This window comes from Leucoraja erinacea, chromosome 4 (assembly GCF_028641065.1).
Source record: "Leucoraja erinacea ecotype New England chromosome 4, Leri_hhj_1, whole genome shotgun sequence".
NCBI lineage: Eukaryota > Metazoa > Chordata > Chondrichthyes > Rajiformes > Rajidae > Leucoraja > Leucoraja erinaceus.
Window position 1 is genome coordinate 26,002,115 of NC_073380.1, and position 20,354 is coordinate 26,022,468.

Sequence of the window (20,354 nt, forward strand, 5' to 3'; positions counted from 1 at the left end):
TGTGCAACAAACAGTACAAGATTAACCTCTGTAAGGAAGCAATAGGACCTGCCCTCAATCCTAAATTTGCAGGACTGTGTAGAACACCGGCCTTAGAACCACAGATCCTGCTATTTGGCAAGGACTTGCCCAAGCAAGTCAAAGACCTGGATGAGGAATCCAAAGCATTTTGCCTCATGAGGGCAGGACCTGGAACGAGCAGAACCATGCAACCCAGACGGCAGTACCCCATCGCATCCACCAGTCGGCGTCAACTTCATGGGACTGGTGAAAGCTCGGGGCCCGCACACCATCCCCAGAAGTATTTTTTAGGACAGGGCCCAGAGTGGGCCCCATGGAAAATGCGCCACCCCCCAACAGCACCACCCCGACAGACAAGGAACCAGAAACAGAAGAAATGAATACACCACCAATAACAATGGAGGTAGGTGGGTCTGGTTCCTACCAGTACATAAAAGGTGTGGCAATTGTGCTAACAGAGGGGAGACTACACCTGTTTATGGAAGAATGGAGGACTATCACATTTGATAGTTATATACTTAACAGTATTCGAGGATATAGAATGGAATTCATTCAAGATAACATGCCACCAGTTCAGCATGCACCCCAAAGGGGTTTTACCCTCTCACTAAAAGAAAAACTGGAGGGACAAGCAGAACTGGTGAGGTTACTTACAAAGGGTATCATAGAGAAATCTAAACATGAACCTTTGGAATTTGTTCCAAATATATTTACCAAAACTAAAAAAGATGGTGGATGTCGCATCATCATTGACTTAACTACATTGAATACTTTCGTTAAGTATATACACTTTAAAATGGAAACATTTGTGACTGCCAAACAACTGATTTCCAAAGGATACTTTATTGCAAGCATCGATTTAAAAGATGCTTACTATTCAGTACCTATTCATAAGGATCATCGTAGATACCTAAAATTTACTTGGATGGGGCAACAATGGCAGTTCAAATCATTGCCTAATGGTCTATCATCAGCCCCAAGACTGTTTACCAAGATATTTAAACCAGCCTTGGCAATATTAAGAAAACAAAAACATATTATCATGGCATATCTTGATGATATTTTGATAATAGGCAAAACCATGGAATTAGCTAATTCAGCATTATTAGCTACTAGACATTTATTTGAAACCTTGGGTTTTGTCATATATCCAGATAAATCTAAGTTGACGCCATCCACAACTATGGACCATCTGGGATTCACAATTAACTCAGTCCACATGTCTGTAACGTTGCCAAAACAAATATCAGCAGAATTGGCACAGATGTGTAACAAATTAATTGTTAACAACCGACCAACCATCCGACAAGTGGCAAGAGTAATTGGGAAAATGGTAGCAGCATTTCCAGCTACCCAGTTTGGACCTTTTCATTATCAAAACTTACAAAGAGCAAAGGTGCATGCGTTAAAACGACATGCAGGTCACTTTGACCGAACCATGAAATTGCCCATTGAAGCAATATCAGAGTTACAATGGTGGATAGAGAACATTTGGCACAGTTCCAGTCCCATCATTATCAATAACCCAACATTAACTATACAAGCAGATGCCAGTGCTCAAGGCTGGGGAACAACTAACACCATATCCAGTACAGGTGGTAGATGGACTAATCTAGAATCATCACTACTACAGACACTGGGCATAAACTATTTGGAAATGTTGGGTGCGTTCTATGGTTTAAAAGTATATTGTACAAATATGTACCATTTGCATGTTCGTTTGCAGATTGATAATACCACAGTGGTGGCTTATACTATTAACCATATGGGTGGGATAAAATCGATATCATGTGACAATTTGGTCAACACAATCTAACAATGGTGTGTCGACAAACATATTTGGCTATCAGCAACTTACCTACCAGGTAATCTCACTATTTTATATCGGGATTCCAGAAACTTCAAAGTAGACACTTACTGAAGAATCACTCTAGTACATGATTTTGAGCTTTAGTATCTTCTTCTTGCCAAAGATGGGAGAAGTGAGAATGACTGAGCAGTCCGTTTTTAGTGTTGGCTGCTTTTTGTGAAGTATAGATGGAGTTTATGAGGGCAGCAGGAGGGGGTGGGGCATGGTTAATGGTTTTGGGTAGTTTGTAATAACTTTTTGTTGATTTCCCATGTACAGACTTTGTGGTAACTGATGTTGTCTAAAAGCGCTTTATAAATAAAGTTATTATTATTATTATTATTATTATTATTATTATTATTATTATTATTATCAAATAATACATTTTGATCTCAACCCTGTCTCACCCATTTCTATACAGTGTTGATTATGTCTCCCATGACCCGTGTCCCACAAAAAATTTGTAGGATGTCACAACAAAAAGCTTTGTTTGTTTCCACTTTCAGAAATATTGAGTTGAGGGAAGAACCTTTGAGAATATAAAACAATCTGACAAAATTGTCAGAGCTTTCTGAAAAAATATATAGATTGCTCTTATAGTTAGAGGAAAATGATGGCTCTTTGTTGCAAATATCTTCATCACTGTGCAATGGTTCTTTTGAGCCAGGAAGAGGCACCACCTAACTGAAGGCAGATTTGAAGGAAAGAATTGCATTTCTAAGGAACAATAGAAATCATTGAATTTTTATGACACAGAGGAGGTTTATTTGGCCCCTTTGTATGAATAGAGAAACAACTCCCTGCTTTAATCTCACCTTCCAGCACTTGATGTGAAGCCTTGCAGGTCATAGCTCTTCACAAACACATCCATCTAGTGTATTAAATGTGAAGAAGGTTTCTGCCTCTATCACTATTTTAGGCAGAGGTAAAAGTAAGTAATTCCTGGCTCCTATGTCAGGCCACTCAGAAAATATCTGATGCCATTGTGGAAATGGGCCAAGTCCCAATAATGATAGGATCGTACTAGCAAGATACTTATGCTAGTTTCACGTGTTTTCATAGTCAGAGCCTTTCAGCATTCTTCGAGTTCCCAACAGCCACTGGCCACCTATTTACACTCATCTTTCATTAATTCAATTATTTTGATTACCCCACATTCTCATCAACTCCCTCCAGATGTTACGCCTCACTGAAACACTGAGATTTAGGGTGCCAATTGCCTTCCCAACCTGCATGTCTTTGGTATGGGAGGAAACTAAAGCACCTGGAAGAAACCAGTACAGTTAGAGGGAGAACACACAAATTCCACACAGACGGCCCTTGAGTTAAAGATGAAATCTGAGTTTGTGATATTTTGAACCAATAAATTTACTAGTTCCACACTGAGTGACCCTTTGAGTTCCAAGCGCAAGATTTCTACCCGTGAGTGAAAAAACGTTTTATTTCTTTCCAATCCAATCTATTTACGGATTAATTTAATCCAACTCCTGATTTATAACTCCTCAGCTCAGGGAGATGAGAAAAACATTGTTTTCACACAAAGAGTTGTGAATCTGTGGAATTCTCTGCCACAGAATCATAGGTATCATACTTATTGTACTTATTAGATCTTCAGAATGGGATTGGATGCTTCAAATCAGAGTAGAAAAATCTGCCGCAGCCCGTTATTTGATAATGGATTTTATGGTCTGGTTTGGGAAATAACTGTTCGCCAAAACATTGGACAAATTTCTATTCTATCTCTGAATAAAAGCAAAATGTCCCATATAATCACAGATTAGTCAGATTTATATTACCACAAAAAATTAGCATCCCTTATCTCCTTCCAGGTTTGATGGGCAAATAGGTCAATGTGGACATGATGAGCTGAGAAGTATGTTTCTGTGTAGGAAGGAACTGCAGATGCTGGGTTATACCGAAGATAGACACAAAATGCCGGCGTAACTCAACCAGTCATGCAGCATCTGTGAAGAAAAATAATAGTTGACTTTTTGGATCAGAAGAAGGATTTCGACCCAAAACATCACCTATTCTTGCTTTCCAGAGTTACTGCCTGACCCACTGAGTTACACCGGCATTTTATGTCTCTCTTAAGCATACAGAAGCATTTCTGTGCTGCACTCCTCGCTTGGACTATCTAAATTCTTTACTAGAACTCCGGCAGCAGAGATGGAACACATCCTTTAAAGCTCAAGGGTGGTATTACTGTCAGTGAGACAGATTGTATTTTACACACAGACAGTACAGAGAAGAGTAGAGAAGAAAGAATCTTCTTTGATTTTGACATGACTGTACATTTCAATGATATGAATTATGCATAAAAACTCAAGGCAATATTGACAAGTGCTTTAAACTGAATTGACTGTGCACGGTTTTTAGTTTCAGTGAGAGGAGGTTGCTTTACCAGGTGCTCGATCCAGCAAATTTTGTTACATGCATCTTAATCCAACATTTCCTATGACAAAAAATGAGAAAAGTTGCATTCTGCCAATGCTGGAACTGAAATAACAACAGAACACTTTGGCAGTATTTTGTAGAACAGGCAGCATTTGTGGAAAAAGAAACAGTGGTAGATTTTCAGGTCAATGACCTTTCACATGAGTGTGATTAATTGATTTAAAGTTAGAGCATGGAAACAGGCCCTTTGGCCCACCGAGTGCACACCGACCATCGATCACCCATTCACACAAATTCTATGTTATCCCACTTTAGCATCAACACCCTACACATTAGGGGTAATTTCCAGAAAAAAAAATCATCTATAAATCTCCATGTCTTTGGGAAGTGGGAGGAAACTGGAGTAACTGTGCGGTCAGAGGAAGAACATGCAAACTCCACACAGACAGCATTCGTAGTCAGGATTGTACCCGGGTCTCTGGTGTTGTGATGCAACAGCTCTACCAGTTGTGCCACTGCGCCGCCCCAGCTTCTGGTTCTGAAGGCAGAATCAAACCCTGGCCAAGGCCACCAAGCAAAAATTTAATTATCTCATCATAATGGAGAAAAATTGGAAAAGCATCCTAAAGGTGGGAATATAAGGTTTAAATAGTTTGTGTTTCAGGGTAGGACATTCATAGGACTTTAAGGTGCTTCATATTATACCACAATTTACTTTTTATAATTTACATATTGTTGAATTCTTAATTAATAATATTTAATCTTCCATTCTATTTTTAAACCTTTCACTGTTATAATTACATCATTGATAAATCATGTTTCCAAATGTATAATTTCGATATGGATATGACATCTGCAATTATTAATTTTTTCTTGCATTTTTTAAATAGCTCTATCTATGATTCATTGCACCAAAATTATAAACCCTGACCAAAATAATCCTATCAGCCTCTAATGGGATTGCGCTGACTATTTTAAGCTTGCGAAGATCGCTAAAACCAGATGAAATATGATTGCAACTTGAGGAGTGAAGCACAAATTTAGCTCAGATTCAAACCGCTAATGTGACAATGTGTTACTCTGATGAAATTTACTTTTCAAACATTTTATCTTAACAGCAGATAGGTTCAATGGGCTATGCCACATGTTTTTCTCATTCTCACTGGTAACCAAGAGGGAAGGATTAAAATACTTTTTCAGGAATCCCAGACATGGTGTCTTCTGCGTCTAACCATCAGTTTTTTTATTTCAAATGTTAATGTCAATTAGTAAGGGAATGTATGTATATACATTGAGGGACATATGAAATCACAAGTCGTCATATTAAGTTGAAGTCCTGATAAATTAAGATGACAAAGATGAGTTTGCTAATCTTAATTCACCTATTTAGAAAAACTATGGCGCCTTACAAATCAAACAAATTAGTTTTTAATTATTTTCTTTCTTGTATTCAACCTGAAAACCTATTCTAGGAATACTGATCCAGCAGAATAAATATAATCGAAAAACCAACAACATCAGACTGAGAAATAAATTTGCTTAACAAACTAATTAATGGTGAAATCAAAATGAATGATGGCTTATGCAAGTCCTGGGGGGAGAAGCAACCAGATGCTTACCGGAACAAATGTTTGGAAAATGTATGATTCCATTAAAAAGGTGGCTAGAGATAGAAAGATGCATGGTAAAAATAAACATTTCTGCTACGGCTAATTAAGAATATGTACAATGGCAAGAGCAGAGTCAGAGAAGAAGCAAAAGCCACATAAGATTTTAGATGGCATGAGATCAGTGGTTAAGTACAAAGTCATTACATTTTCGTAAAATAATTCTTCCTAATATTCAGCAGGGAACCCATTAAAAACATCTCCAAACATGTGATATTATTATAAATAAGGTAGACCCCCTGAACTCATAAGGCTCAAATTAATATATTCTGATAGTAATTATCCCATAGGATTGAGTGATCTGGATAGAGTTAGGTGATATTGTCAAATTAGATTTTTTGGCAGATTCTAGAACATTAGAAAGCAAATCTCAAGTGGTGGACCTACCCAAAAAGAGAAAACAAAAAAACATACCCGTATAACAATATAGAAGCATTAGTCTTGCTTCTATTCAGTAAGGCATTAACACAGAGACATGATGGCTGGGCAACAGAGGGATATGGACCATGTGCAGTTAGATATGTAGTTTAGATAACTCTGCTCCTATTCTATGTCCAATTTCATGTAATGATTACTTGTGATTAATGACACAAACAGTCGCTTACTGTTCTGGTAGGCACCTGGTTGTTTCTCCCTTCCAGTCTTGCGCTAGCATAATTAGAGATTATCTGAACACAGATTATAAAGGAACCAGTCCTGCTGGTCAAACCTCCCTAACTGCATGGAATCAGAAATGGTAGATATACTCATCAGGTCAGGTAGCATCTGTGGGGAAACAAAGTTAATAATTTAGGTGCGTGACCGCTCATCAGAAATTATGTACTATTTTGTGAAACTGACATATTCCGTGCATGATAGGAAGCCAGCCACAAATCATTTGACTGAGGGAATTCCGAAAAGATTGCACAAAGTTCCATATGAAGACTAGATCAAGAGCGGCAAGAACGTGGAACTCGCTAGCAAGTAATGAGGCAAATAGCATTGATGCATTTCAGAACCCAAAGGAATGCATTCCTTCTCCCAGAACTGTGGTTCCCATTCCATCTTTGTGGACAGAGGCCTTGGCTGTATCTCATAAATTTCCTGCATCTCTGCACTAAGTCCCTCTGCTCCTGGACAGAACAACAACAAAATTACAAAGGTCCTTGCATTCCACACCATCAGGCTCCTCATTGAATAGGTCATCCTTCAGTATTCCACTTCGAAATACATATTCCCCTTCCTCCATTCTGAGCATTTGGAAAGTATCGCTCTCTCGTCTGATCTTCTGTCCCCATCTACCACTTTCAATCTCTGGCACTTTCCAATATAATCGCATAAGCTGCAACACCTGTTCTTTTACCTCTTCCCTTGCCATCAACCAGGAAGTCAAGTAGCCTTTCCAAATGAAGCAGCACCACTTGGGTTTCAGGGTACTGCATTCACAGTTCGTAGTATTGGGCTCCTCTGCCACTAGAGGTTGGGTGATTGCTTTGTAGCGTACACATTCAGCAACAACTCTGTGTTTTGGATATTCACCACACACACATGCACACGCACACACACACGCACACACACACACACACACACACGCACACACACACACACACACACACACACACACACACACACACACACACACACACACACACACACACACACACACACACACACACACACACACACACACATTTAGCAACTTGGACGTACATGAATATGGGAGGGTTAGTAAGTTTGCTGGCAACCCCAACGGCGATGAAGGTTGTCAAAGCCCACAGCAATGTATGCATTTATTACAGAAATGGGTGGAGCAAAGACAGATGAAGTTTATTCCAAGCAAGTATAAGCTTTTGAACTTTGCAATGATGAATGTAAGAGGAAAGCATATTTTTAATGGCATAAACAGCATAGATATACAGAGAAATCTTAGGATCCAAATCCGTAGCTCCTTGAAAGTGGCAACACAAGTAGAGAGGGTGGTAATAAAAGCATATGGTATGCTTGTCTTCATCAGTTGGGGTATTGAGTAGGGATATGGGGAGAAGGCAGGAACGGGGTACTGATTGTGGATGATCAGCTATGATCACAGTGAATGGCAGTGCTGGCTCAAAGGGCCAAATGACCTACTGCACCTATTGTCTATTGTCATAAGACACAGCTTTTAGGTCAGAGGGGGAGACGGTGGGACAAATATTTTACATGGAGAGTGGTGTGGAACGCATTGTAAGGGGATGGTGCTGTAGTCAGATACGATCACGACACTTTAGAGATTTTTAGATAGGCATGCAATGATGCGGGAAATGGAGGGGTATGGGTCACATGCAGTAAGAGTTAATTAGTTTAACATGGTATCATGTTTGGCAATGATGTAGTGGGCCGAAAGGCCTTTTCCTGTGTTGGACTGTACTATGTTCCTTATTTTATGTACCACAGTCTTGCTATTAGAGACAGATTTGTTAGATCCAGAAATATGTTACAGCTGTTCCTGTAGTTGCTACATATACTTACATGGTCTCACCCAATCCAAGATATTGGTTGTAAACCCACACCCCTCTCGCAATCTTCTTTGCTTTTGAGAAACCAGCTTGTTTTATTCTCTTTCCCAGTTCTTATGAAAGATCCAAAATGTTAACTGTTTATTATACTCACAGAAGCTATCAGATCTGCTGAGTGTCTCCAACACTTCCTGATTTTTTTAATTTCAGGTTCCCAGCATCTGCAGCATTTTTTTTGGTTGATTTTCATGTTCATGCACATGTTGGGGTGAATAATTAGTTTCTGAACTGTAAAACAGATGGGATAGTGAAATGGGAGACAGGAGAGACATCACAGAATGTCTGAAATAAATTATGCAATTCTGTCGACAAATGGCAGATGTTATTTAATGGACCTAAATCTAAAGTAATAAACATAAGGCAAAGATACAGCACGTGCACTGGAATTGAAAGAGCTTTAAGAATTTCGGTGAAATCAGACATTATTAATGTCTATTCAACATTCCTTTGCCAATTTATGTTGAAAGGACAGCTAAATATTTCAGTCAACGTTTTCAGATAAATAGATGTGGACCTGAGTAATGTGGATCTGAGCACATGAATATCAAAAATAAAGCAAAAGCATTTGCAACCATCTTATGCTAGCAGCGCTAACTGAATGATTTGCCTCAGCTTTCCACTGAGGTCACAAGAGTTACAAGGAATGCTAAACAGTGTGAAGTTCAGGCCTCAGGAACAATTGAACAACTGAGATCAATTCAGCCAATAACTCAGATGGATGATTTACAGCAGAAATTACCTTCTCAACATTTCTATCCCATTCCTTTCGCCTCTAGCCATTCCCGTTAACTAATTGACTGAATGACCTCTTCTTTTTTTCTTCCCGCCCCCCCCCCCACACCAGTCTGAAGAAGGGTCCTAACCCAAAACGTCACTAATTCCTTCACTCCATAGATGCTGCCTCACCCGCTGAGTTTATCTAACATTTTTGTCTACCTTCGACTGGATGACTAATATAACATCGGTTTGGCAAAAGAGATATGTTGTCATGTGGATAAGTCGCACTCCATTCAAATTTTATCCTATGCATTCCTCCCCACCCTCTCTGCAAATTGCATTCTCTTTCCTATTTCTGATTCAAGGCCTTCAATCTTCAATCATTAATCTGTTCATCTGTTCGCAAACACTGTCTGATGTGCTGGGTGTTTTCAGGATTTTAAGTTTTTATTTCACAGAGAGGGCTCATGCAATAGAAAATAACTGTGGCTGTTGGAGGGCAATCAGCTCATCTCCAGTCTAATCCTGCAGGAATTCCTCAGGTTTCTGTCCGAGGTAAATGGTGCATACAAAGTTGCAAAGTATCCGTGTCTGGTCCACCCTTGTTCTCCCCTCCACTCTACACCCCCCTCCCGCCCGCACTGCAGTCCCCCAACACCGGGCCCCAGCCGTGTGCTCCTTCGACCAAGTCTCTCTCCTCACCCCTCCCCCTCCCTTCCCCTCCCCCTCCTTCTCTCCCCCAACTCCCTCCCTCTCTCTTTCTCTGTCTCTGCCTCCTTTCTCTCTGCCCTCATTCTCTATCCACCCTCCCTCTCTAGATGTGCATGCGAGTTGGGGGCTATGTGTCAGTGGAAAGGGCAGGGATGGGGTAAAAGGACCCAATGAATAATGTTAATATAATATTAAGGGGGGGGGGGGGGGATTAGGGGGGGGGTGTGTGTGTGCGGAGGTTAGTTAGTGTGTGTGTGTGTGTGTGTGTGTGTGTGTGTGGGGTAGTTAATGTGTGTGACGCCACAGGCAGTCCCCACCCCACAACCACACGTTGAAGGGACGAGACCCAATGGGTCCCATTTGGTCGAGTATCCTTTAAAATCTAACCTATCTATGTACCTGTCTAAATGTTTTTTAAACATTGTGATAGTAGCTGCCTCAACTACCTCTTTTCCCTCTTGAATTAAACTAATGTCCTCTAGTCCTTTATTCTACTACTCTGGGTGAAAGATGTTGAGCATTTACCCTATGTATTCTTATCAAGACTTTGTACGCCTCTATAAGATCACCCCTCATCCTCCTACGCTTAAAGGAATAAAGTCCTAGCCTGCCTCAAGTCCTGACAATATCCTCGTAAATCTTCTCTGCTAAGTCCCCTTTCTAACTTAATAATATCTTTCCAATGCTGGGTGACCAAAACTGAAAACAAAATGTGGCCTCACCAATGTCCTGTACATTTCTGCTGCAAACAATCCACCTGATTTATTGGATCAGTTTTTAATCTCTTGTTTAGTGCAACCTGACCTTCTGGTCAACCACTTCCTCTGGCAGTTTGTTTTATATACTTAACACCCCCTGTGTGTAAAAAAAAATGCCCTGAGTTTCCTATTAAACGTGTCCCCTCTCACCTTAAACATATAACCGCCAGTTCTTGATTTCTATTCCCTGAGAAAAAGGCTCGGTGCATTCACCCTTTCTATGCCCCACATGATTTTAGGCACCTCAACCTTCTGCACTCCTAGGAATAAAGTCCCAGCCTGCTCACCCTCCCTCTATAACTTAATCTCTTGTGTTCTGTCAGCATCCTCATGAATTTTATCTTCTCCATTATCAAGACCATCATAAGATCGGAAATGGGATGTTCAAAGATGTGTACACTCTGCTTAATATAATTTGCAGTTCCTACATTCCTTCTGGTTAAGATTTTCATCCAGCAATGAACAATAAATAGCTACATATTTGCAAGACAATTTGGTGTCTGACTTCGAGAGCCTTTATGGCTTAGGATGTCACATTAAGCAACCTTTGATGAGTTGTTTCAATGCATTTTGTCATTGGTGCACACTGCTATGATATAATGGTGCAAGTTATGGATGCTCAGCCTTGTGGATGGTGTCTATTAAGCTGGTTGCTTTGCTTTAGTTGGAGCTGAACTTATCCACGCAGCTAATATTATTCCATCACACTCCTGGCATGCCTTGTATTTTAAAAAGTTTTGCATGTTAAGAAGTGAATCTCTCACAGCAAGCTACAAAACTACTGATCTACAAATGATAGCTACAGAATTTCTATGGGTATGCCGGTGAAATGGTTGGTGGTGGCTCCAGCTATAGAATGTTGATCAGAAATTCGGAGGTGATATTGTTCAGTTACATTACTGTTAAATCACAAAGCACTTGTGCTATAACCAGGATAAGCACTCAACCAAGAAAACCAACCCAATGCCAAAGTAGTATCTAAATTGCTTATACACACTTATGCTATAAGACAATAACTAACTCCATATTCAATAATGTTATCTACACATTAATAAACGCACAAGCTAAATGTTTAACCTAGAAACCCAATCCCAATGTCACATGGGAATTTAAGATGCCTTTACACAGTTAAACCATGGGACAAGAACAATTTAATCTACAATTTGAGAGTGAGAAGGGTAAATCAGAGGTGTCAGTATTACAGTTGAACAAAGGGGGCTATGGAGCCATGAGGGAGTAACTGGCAAAAGTTGACTGGAAAGATACCCTAGCAGGGATGACAGTGGAACAACAATGGCAGTTTGTTCTAGGAATATCACAGAAGGTGCAGGATCAGTTCATTCCAAAGAGGAAGAATGATTCCAGCAGGAGTAACGGGTGACCGTGGCTGACAAGGGAAGTCAGGGACAGTATAAAAATAAAAGAGAAGTACAACATAGTAAAGATGAGTGGGAAGCCAGAGGATTGGGTAAGGTTTAAAGAGCAACAGAAGATAACGGAAAAGGTATTACGGGGAGAAAAGATGAGGTACGAAGGTAAGCTAGCCAAGAATATAAAGGAGGATAGTAAAAGCTTCTTTAGGTATGCGAAGAAGGAAAAAAAATAGTTAAGACCCTTGAAGTTTGAAAAGGGTGAATTTATTATGGGGAGCAAGGAAATGGCAGATGAGTTGAACAGGTACTTTGGATATGTCTTCACTAAGGAAGACACAAACAATCTTCCTGATGTACTAGTGGCCAGAGGGTCTGAGGTGATGGAGGAACTGAAGGAAATCCACATTAGGCAGGAAATGGTTTTGGGTAAAATGATGGGACTGAAGGCTGATAACTCCCCAGGGCCTGATGGTCTACATCCCAGGATACTTAAGGAAGTGGCTCGAGAAATCATGGACGCTTTGGTTTAAGAAGGAACTGCAAATGCTGGAAAATCGAAGATAGACAAAAATGCTGGAGAAACTCAGGGGATGAGGCAGCATCTATGTTTCGGGTCGAGACCCTTCTTCAGACTGATGTGGGGGTAGAGAGGGCGGGAAGAAGAACGGAAGAGGCGGAGACAGTGGGCTGCGGGAGAACTGGGAAGGGGAGGGGAAAGAAGGAGAAAGCAGTGATACATCTGTTGCTGGGAATATCTGAAGCAACAGATGGAATTGTTTTATGAGGCAAATGACACACCAGGTATTTCGGCCTCGTTATTATGGGAATCTTTTGAGGCCTTTATTAGAGGTTCTATTATCACATGTCAAGCATATCAAAAAAAAAAGAATAGGATGGGGCAACTGGAATTAGAAGAACAGATTAGACAGCTGGATTCAGACAATGGTATAGATCCTTCTATTGATAAACACAATAAGATAGCAGTATTAAAATTAAAGTTAAATCAAATTATCTCTGCAAAAGTTATCAGGCTATTTCAAATTACTAAACAGAAAAACTTTGAATTCGGCGACAAAGTGCATAAACTTCTGGCACGCCAGTTGAGAAAAATGGAAAAAGATCATACTATTCAAAAAATTAGATCAAAAAAAGGTGAGCTGTTTACACTCCCTAAAGATATTAACGGAAGATTTTTACAATTATATCAACATTTATACACATCTAAAACTTCAGTAGAAACAATAAAAATTAAAAACTTCCTTGACTTCTTCAATCTTGCAATCTTCCGTCACTTAACGCGGCGGAACGTGAAGAATTAGGAGCGCAGATTAATTGATACAAATACATCGATAAATGCTCCTGAACACATCATCAGTGATGTAACCTGGGGTCATTGGGTGTTTCGGGTCTTTCAACATCGGACATCCGCACCCAGGCGACCCAGCCGTGGTTGATCAGACCACGACTTGTGTTCAGGTGGCATTCGCTCCTCCCCATGGACTTCCTCTCCTGATCCAGAGCCATCTTGAAGCCTTCTCCGCTGCCTCTGTGGTGTTCTGAATGGCCCTTCTCCTCGCCACTCCAATGATGCCCAGTGCACTCAAGGCTTTGTAGAGCGATTGCCCTGTAAAACCTCTGCAGCCAACCTCGATGGGCACACACCTTGCCTTCCAGCCCTGCTTGTGGCAGTCTATGACCAGCTCTTCATATTTGGCCATCTTCCTCTCGTGGGCCTCCTCCAGATGGTCCTCCCACAATCACTGAATATTGGTAAAACACCAGGCCCAGATGGGTTCAGTAATGAATTTTATAAAACATTTCATGAGTTAATCTCCCCGCGTTTACAAGCCCTTTATAAACATGCATTTAAACAACAGACGCTACCACAAACTTTAGCCGAATCAACTATTACACTGATACCCAAAAAAGATAAAGATCTCGAAGACCTGGGATCATATAGAGCAATAGCACTGCTAAATACAGACCAGAAAATATTAGCTAAAACCCTGGAAAGAATACTAAGCAAATACGTTAGTAAATTAATACACCCTGATAAAACTTGGTTTATACCCAAAAGACACATGTTCAACAACTTGAGATGCCTGTTTAATATAATGTACTTACATAGAACGATAAAAGAAGACATCAATTATTTCATTTGACGCAGAAAAAGCATTTGTCCAAGTAGAATGGAAATATCTTTTTACAGTATTGCAAAAATTTCAATTAGGAGAAAATTTTATTTAATGGATAAAGTTGTTATATAACAAGCCGACTGCCAGAATACTGACTAATCACACTCTCACCTAAATTTCAATTATCCTGGGGCAATAGACAGGGGTGTGCCCCTGTTATTTGCCCTTGAGATCGAACCTTTAGCTGAAATAATAAGTAAATCCAAACATTCATGGCTATAATACTAAATATTCTAATAATAAGATATCGCTGTATGCAGATGACGTACTACTATATGTTACCAACTCCCAAGTTAGTATTCCAAACATACTAAATCTTATAGAAGAATTTGGTTCCTTTTCAGATCCTATAGAATAAACTGGAACAAAAGTGAAATTATGTAAATAAAACCTCAAGATTCGACACACCTTCTAAAATTTCCTTTTAGAATTGCTACAGAAAAATTTAAATATCTTGGAGTTTACGTAACTAGAAAATACCCTTCTTTATTTCAAGCAAATTTTCCACCATTAATTACCAAACCTTATTCAATTTTAAAAAAACACTTCCAATCTCCCTCATAGGTAGAATAAATGCCATAAAGATGATCTTCCTGCCACAAATCCTGTACCTATTTCAATCAATACCGATTTTTCTCCCCAAAATGTTTTGTAAAAAACTCGATTCTGTGATCACAAACTTTATTTGGATTACAAAACTCACAGAATCCATAAACGACATTTATGTAAACCCAAAGAAATCGCTGGTCTGGCTCTCCATAATTTTCTTTACTATTACTGGGCAATGAATATTAAAAATTTAATCTATTGGATGGACGATACATATAACAGGTAAACTGGCTAATAATGCAGAGAGAAAATTGTTTGCCTTTTAATATAGGCGCAATTCTTCTCTCCCTAATCAATCTGAAGAAATCAGCATATGAAAACAATGTGATAATCCATAGCACCTTATGAATCTGGAAACAAGTGGTCAACCCTTAAATTGAGAAATTTATCTCTTCTCTTACCAATCACCAACAAACCCTCATTTAAGCCGTCTACTTTAGATAAGGCGTCTATACAATGGGAAAGCTTAGGAATTAAAAAGCTGGGAGACCTTTATGAGATGGGGACTCTCCTCTCATTTCAAGAATTACAGTCGAAATATCATCTGAAAGGTAGCCAATACTTTAGATATCTGCAAATACGAGACTATCTGAAATCACATACCCAAGATAGTCAATATATAGTTCCAGACATACTAGAAGAATGCATGAATAGAAAGTCGGATCCAAATCAGTTAATATCGTACCTTTATAATACCCTTTTAAATATACAAACCCCATCGTCAGAAATAATTAGGCGAGCTTGGGAAGATGAACTGGGCCTAACAATTTTAAAAGATAGTTGGGAGGAAAGCCTTCAATATATACACAACTGTTCTCTTAATGTTAGGCACTCGCTAATACAATCTAAAATACTGCATAGACTTTATTATTCAAAGTCTAAACTGAATAAGATCTTCCCAAATGTCTCCCCTATTTGTGATACATGTCTCCTTCAGGAAGCAACCATAACCCCTTATTTTTCTGGAGGGAAATTTTTGAAATATTTTCTAAAATTCTAAATTTGGACTCCAACGCAGAATTGATCACACTAGGTACGTCAGAAGTTAAGTCCAGGGGGTCAGATATGGGGCTTTATGTGTGAGCCAGATATATTATCAGTGCAGAGGGACTAGGAGCAAGGCCAAGTGTGCATCCAGAGTCAAGGTCTGGAATAAGAGACAATGGAAGTGTTCAGCACTGGGAACCTAAGCAGGATAGCAGCTATGATCAGGGTAGAATAGGGGGCCAGGTGTAAGGCTGGACTCAGGGTCAGGAATGAGAGAAGGTATGCAACTGGAGCCAGGGTCAGGTATAATACCAGGTGTGCAGTGAAACTCAGGCTGGTCAACATGGGTCAAGTGCTTGATTATAATTTGATTCCATACATGAATACACAAAGATCATTCATATGCTGCACCTGTTGATCAGAGCTTGGCTCTACTGTGGAATGTAATTAGGAATGTAATTTAGCCTGACCATATTCATAGCTAATCCAATTTAAAGCATAAATATTGCATTCAAGTGTAAGTTAAAAGACTCTCTACAGTATGCACCAGATTGCACAATTTCAAGCTGAAAAATGCAAAAGCTCCATACCAATTGAGCTCCCCCCCCGCCCCCCTCAGCCGCTTTGTTCCCTTGGGTTTCGTCTCTCACAATTTCTCACTCCCAACTTTCACTCAATGTTGGCAGCCCTGCCCACACCTATAAACAGTCTGGAATGAGGATGTTTCTATCCAAACATTGCCAGTGTAAAGTATATCTAGTCTATCAGCCACACAATCTGTTGTAGAATGCAGAGAGTGTGTTTGATGATTCCAATGTAGAAAGATTCAACTCCCAGCTTTGCCCCTTTCTTATTGTTTGCCTATCAGGACTTAGAAATTTCACCCTTCAATAAACTTTTAACCAGAGGATGAGAATCAAGAACCACAGCAAAAAAACTTATACTTAAATTTTGGAAAAAGCCAACAGTCCCCTCAGTGAAGATGTGGATTATGGAAATGACAGAGACACGACATCTAGAAAAAATTAGGTTTGTCTTGACTGACAAACCAAATCAATTCTTCAAAATATGGTGTGGCGTCAGCTGATACACAGACCAATTATGATCGAACCCTCGTCAGTAGCTACGAGTGCTGGCACATGACATAATGGGCTAAGGGGAGTGCCCTGCTACATAAGCTTATCTCACCTTGAGATCTGGGGAGTCATCGGGTAGCTGAGCTCGAAAGAACAACCTCGCTCAGCTACAGCAGCAATGACAATTACGTTAGTGGAACAAACTTACCTGTAACAACTGAATAAAAACTACTGTTTGAACCAGCCTGACATCTGGCCTTTTCCTGACCACGTTTGGTGCCGCTACATTGGTGACCCCGACTATCCAAATTGAATTTGGATTTCTCCTGACGCACGCAGCCTCGGGAGACCTGATGTCTGCAGCCAACTACCCAGCCCTGCAGAACGACGTTGCCGCCAAACCGGCCCTACCCTAAGGTATGCCGCAGGCTGCCCGTGTCAAGGGGTGCGGTCCAGGCCTTGTGTGACAGCCGCCAAGCTCTCCCGCATGACCTGCCCGGAGCTGACCACCGGAGCAGAGAGGTTGTGGCTGCCGCCGCTTCCCCACCATCTGCTGTTCACAGAAGCCGCGGCTGCCGTCATTTCCACACCAGCCGTCGCTCTTCCACCAGCCCCCGCTGCCCCACCAGCTGTTGCAGGAGCTGCGAGTGTAGCAGCCCCCTGCCCTCAGCATCACTGATGCACGCCCGACGGCCCCGGGAGTGGGGAGAGAGTGGGCCTGCCCATTTCCCCGCCGGCCGCTGCCATGGGCCTAGCCGATAGGGCGGGTTTACCTGGGGCGACTGCCGAACACACCCTTCTGCTCCTCACCGGCGTGGACCCTGAAGATCCCTGGGCACTGGCTGCCTGTCCGGCCCAGCAGCAGGGTCTAGAATCGCTGGTTAAGGCCGCTTCCGCCGTCCGGCAAAATGGCCTCCACGGCCTACTGAAACAAGCAGCCGCCCGGCTACAAAAATGGCCGTCGCAGCAGGCCGGAAGAGAAGCTCGATCTTCCCTGATCGCCGTCCACAGCGCCAACTTCCAACCAGATGCCATCCCTGCAGCCTGACCACCGGCAACAATGCCACTCTCAGATCGATGCCGTCACTGCAGCCTGACCACCGTCCACAGCGCCATCTTCAGGCCGGATGCCGTCCCAGCAGCCTGACCACCGGCAACAGTGCCTCATTCAGGTCGGAGGCTGTCACTGCAACCACTGGTTTTCCAGCACAGCTTCACATCCTGCACCATGGACACTGGACAATTTGAACTCACCTACCACTTTGAACGTGATTGTTCACTGTAGTTTGCGTTGTTTATTTTCACTTTGGTCACACTGTATCACCACGCCGGGTTTAGCAATCAGTTTATTTATTTTATTTTGTTTTTTCTTAATTGTTACGGACGTCTCCCAGCCGTTGCTGGGGGATCATATTTCTCAAGACACGATCCCTTAGCTGGTCGAGGAGATGCGACTGTGTCTCTTCTGTCCAGTGGCTTTTGCATCGGTCGCCTCGCACCCATCGGCATACCTCGGGATCGCCCACAACCGGACGTTGACTGCGCCTGCGGGCCCCTCCGTCCCGACCCACGCCCTCGCTCAGCTACAGCAGCAATGACAATTACGTTAGCGGATCAAACTTACCTGTAACAACTGAATAAAAACTACTGTTTGAACCAGCCTGATGTCTGACCTTTTCCTGACCACGTTTGGTGCCGCTACAATGGTCTCCTTTTATTGAATTTCTTGAACAATACAATGGTTGAACACACTCAAAACTGATTGTAAGGCTGGGTGAGCCGGCGCATGGGTGGGTCGACGAATATATCACCTCTTCTTTCTCCTTCATTTCATCTTTCTCTTTCCTTTCTTCTCTCTTTTTTGTTATTTCAATTTAATATTCTATTTGTGAAATGTTAAAATTGAAGCTGTGCCAGAGTTGTAGAACTGTTAAGTCATTCTTTTTTGTACAATTGCTTCCAATAAAAATAAAAACTAAAAAAAAAAGAATCAAGAACCAGAGAGTATAGGTTTAAAATGAGAGGGGAAACATTTAATAGGAATCTGAGGGGCTACTTTTTCGCACAGAGGATGGAGAGTATATGGAATGAGTTGCCAGAGGAGGTGATTGAAGCAGGTACAGGTCTATCACCGATTTTCTGGCACCCTTGGTTCCAGAACCTGGCCATATTATCCATTTTTCCAGACCAACAGAGGTTATAGCCGGGGGGACTTGCAAAGTCGGCCTCAGAAGGCAGCTATGGGAATGGATCTGCCGGCTCCGACCAGGCAGAGTTCCTGAGCCTCGGCCGCAGGTGGCAAATTGAACCCCCTGATTGGCCATGGAAGTCGACTATGAGAATGGATCAGAGCCCTGGTTGCAGGGGGCAAATTTGACCTGCTGATCAGCGTGGAAGTCCCGATGAGGTCAAGATCAGCTGCCTCACCCGGCCTAGACCCCACATTTTCAGCGGGACTTCCATGTGCTCTTGTATTTTTGTCCGGATCAAAGGAGGTGCTGGACCTGTACTATCACAACATTCCAAAGAAACCTGGACAAGGTTAAAAGGGATATTGGTTAAACACAGGTAGGTAGGGTTAGTTTAGAAGTTCACAAGTCATAGTAGTAGAATTGGGCTATTCAGTCCATCCAGTCCCCTCAATCAATCATGGCAGATCTTGGTCAGCATGGGAAAGTGGTGCCGGAAACCCTGTTTCTGTGCAGCACAGCTTTATACATCTATAACAACAATGAAGCTACCAGAATGTAAGAATGGTGCATATAAACAACTTCTCCAGCTTTCCAGCACAGTCAGAGGAGAATTTGACAACCCTTTATCAAGCATATTCCGTTTGGGGAGTCTGCATCCTGGGGGCATGAACATCGAATTCTCCCAATTTTGTTAGTCCTTGCTGTCTCCTCCCCTTCCTCAGTTCTCCTGCTGTCTCCTCCCATCCCCCAGCCTTCGGGCTCCTCCTCCTTTTTCCTTTCTTGTCCCCGCCCACCGCCGCCCCCGATCAGTCTGAAGAAGGGTTTCGGCCCGAAACGTTGCCTATTTCCTTCGCTCCATAGATGCTGCTGCACCCGCTGAGTTTCTCCAGCTTTTTTGTGTATCCAGCACCATCACCGACTTCATCCACTCCAATGCCCTACCCGACAGAGCCTCCAACCTCATCGTTCCCCAGCCCCGCACAGCCTGATTTTACCTTCTCCCTAAAATCCACAAACCTGACTGTCCCGGAAGACCCATTGTCTCTGCCTGTTCGTGCCCCACCGAACTCATTTCCAAATACCTTGACTCCATCCTATCACCCTTGGTTAAAACCCTCCCTACCTATAAAAACAAACAAAAAAAACTCACATACAAAAAGTAATCCTCCGTCAGTTTCGCCACCTCCAACGTGACCCCACCACTCGCCACATCTTCCCATCTCCCCCCATATCTGCCTTCCGCAAAGACCGCTCCCTCCATAACTCCC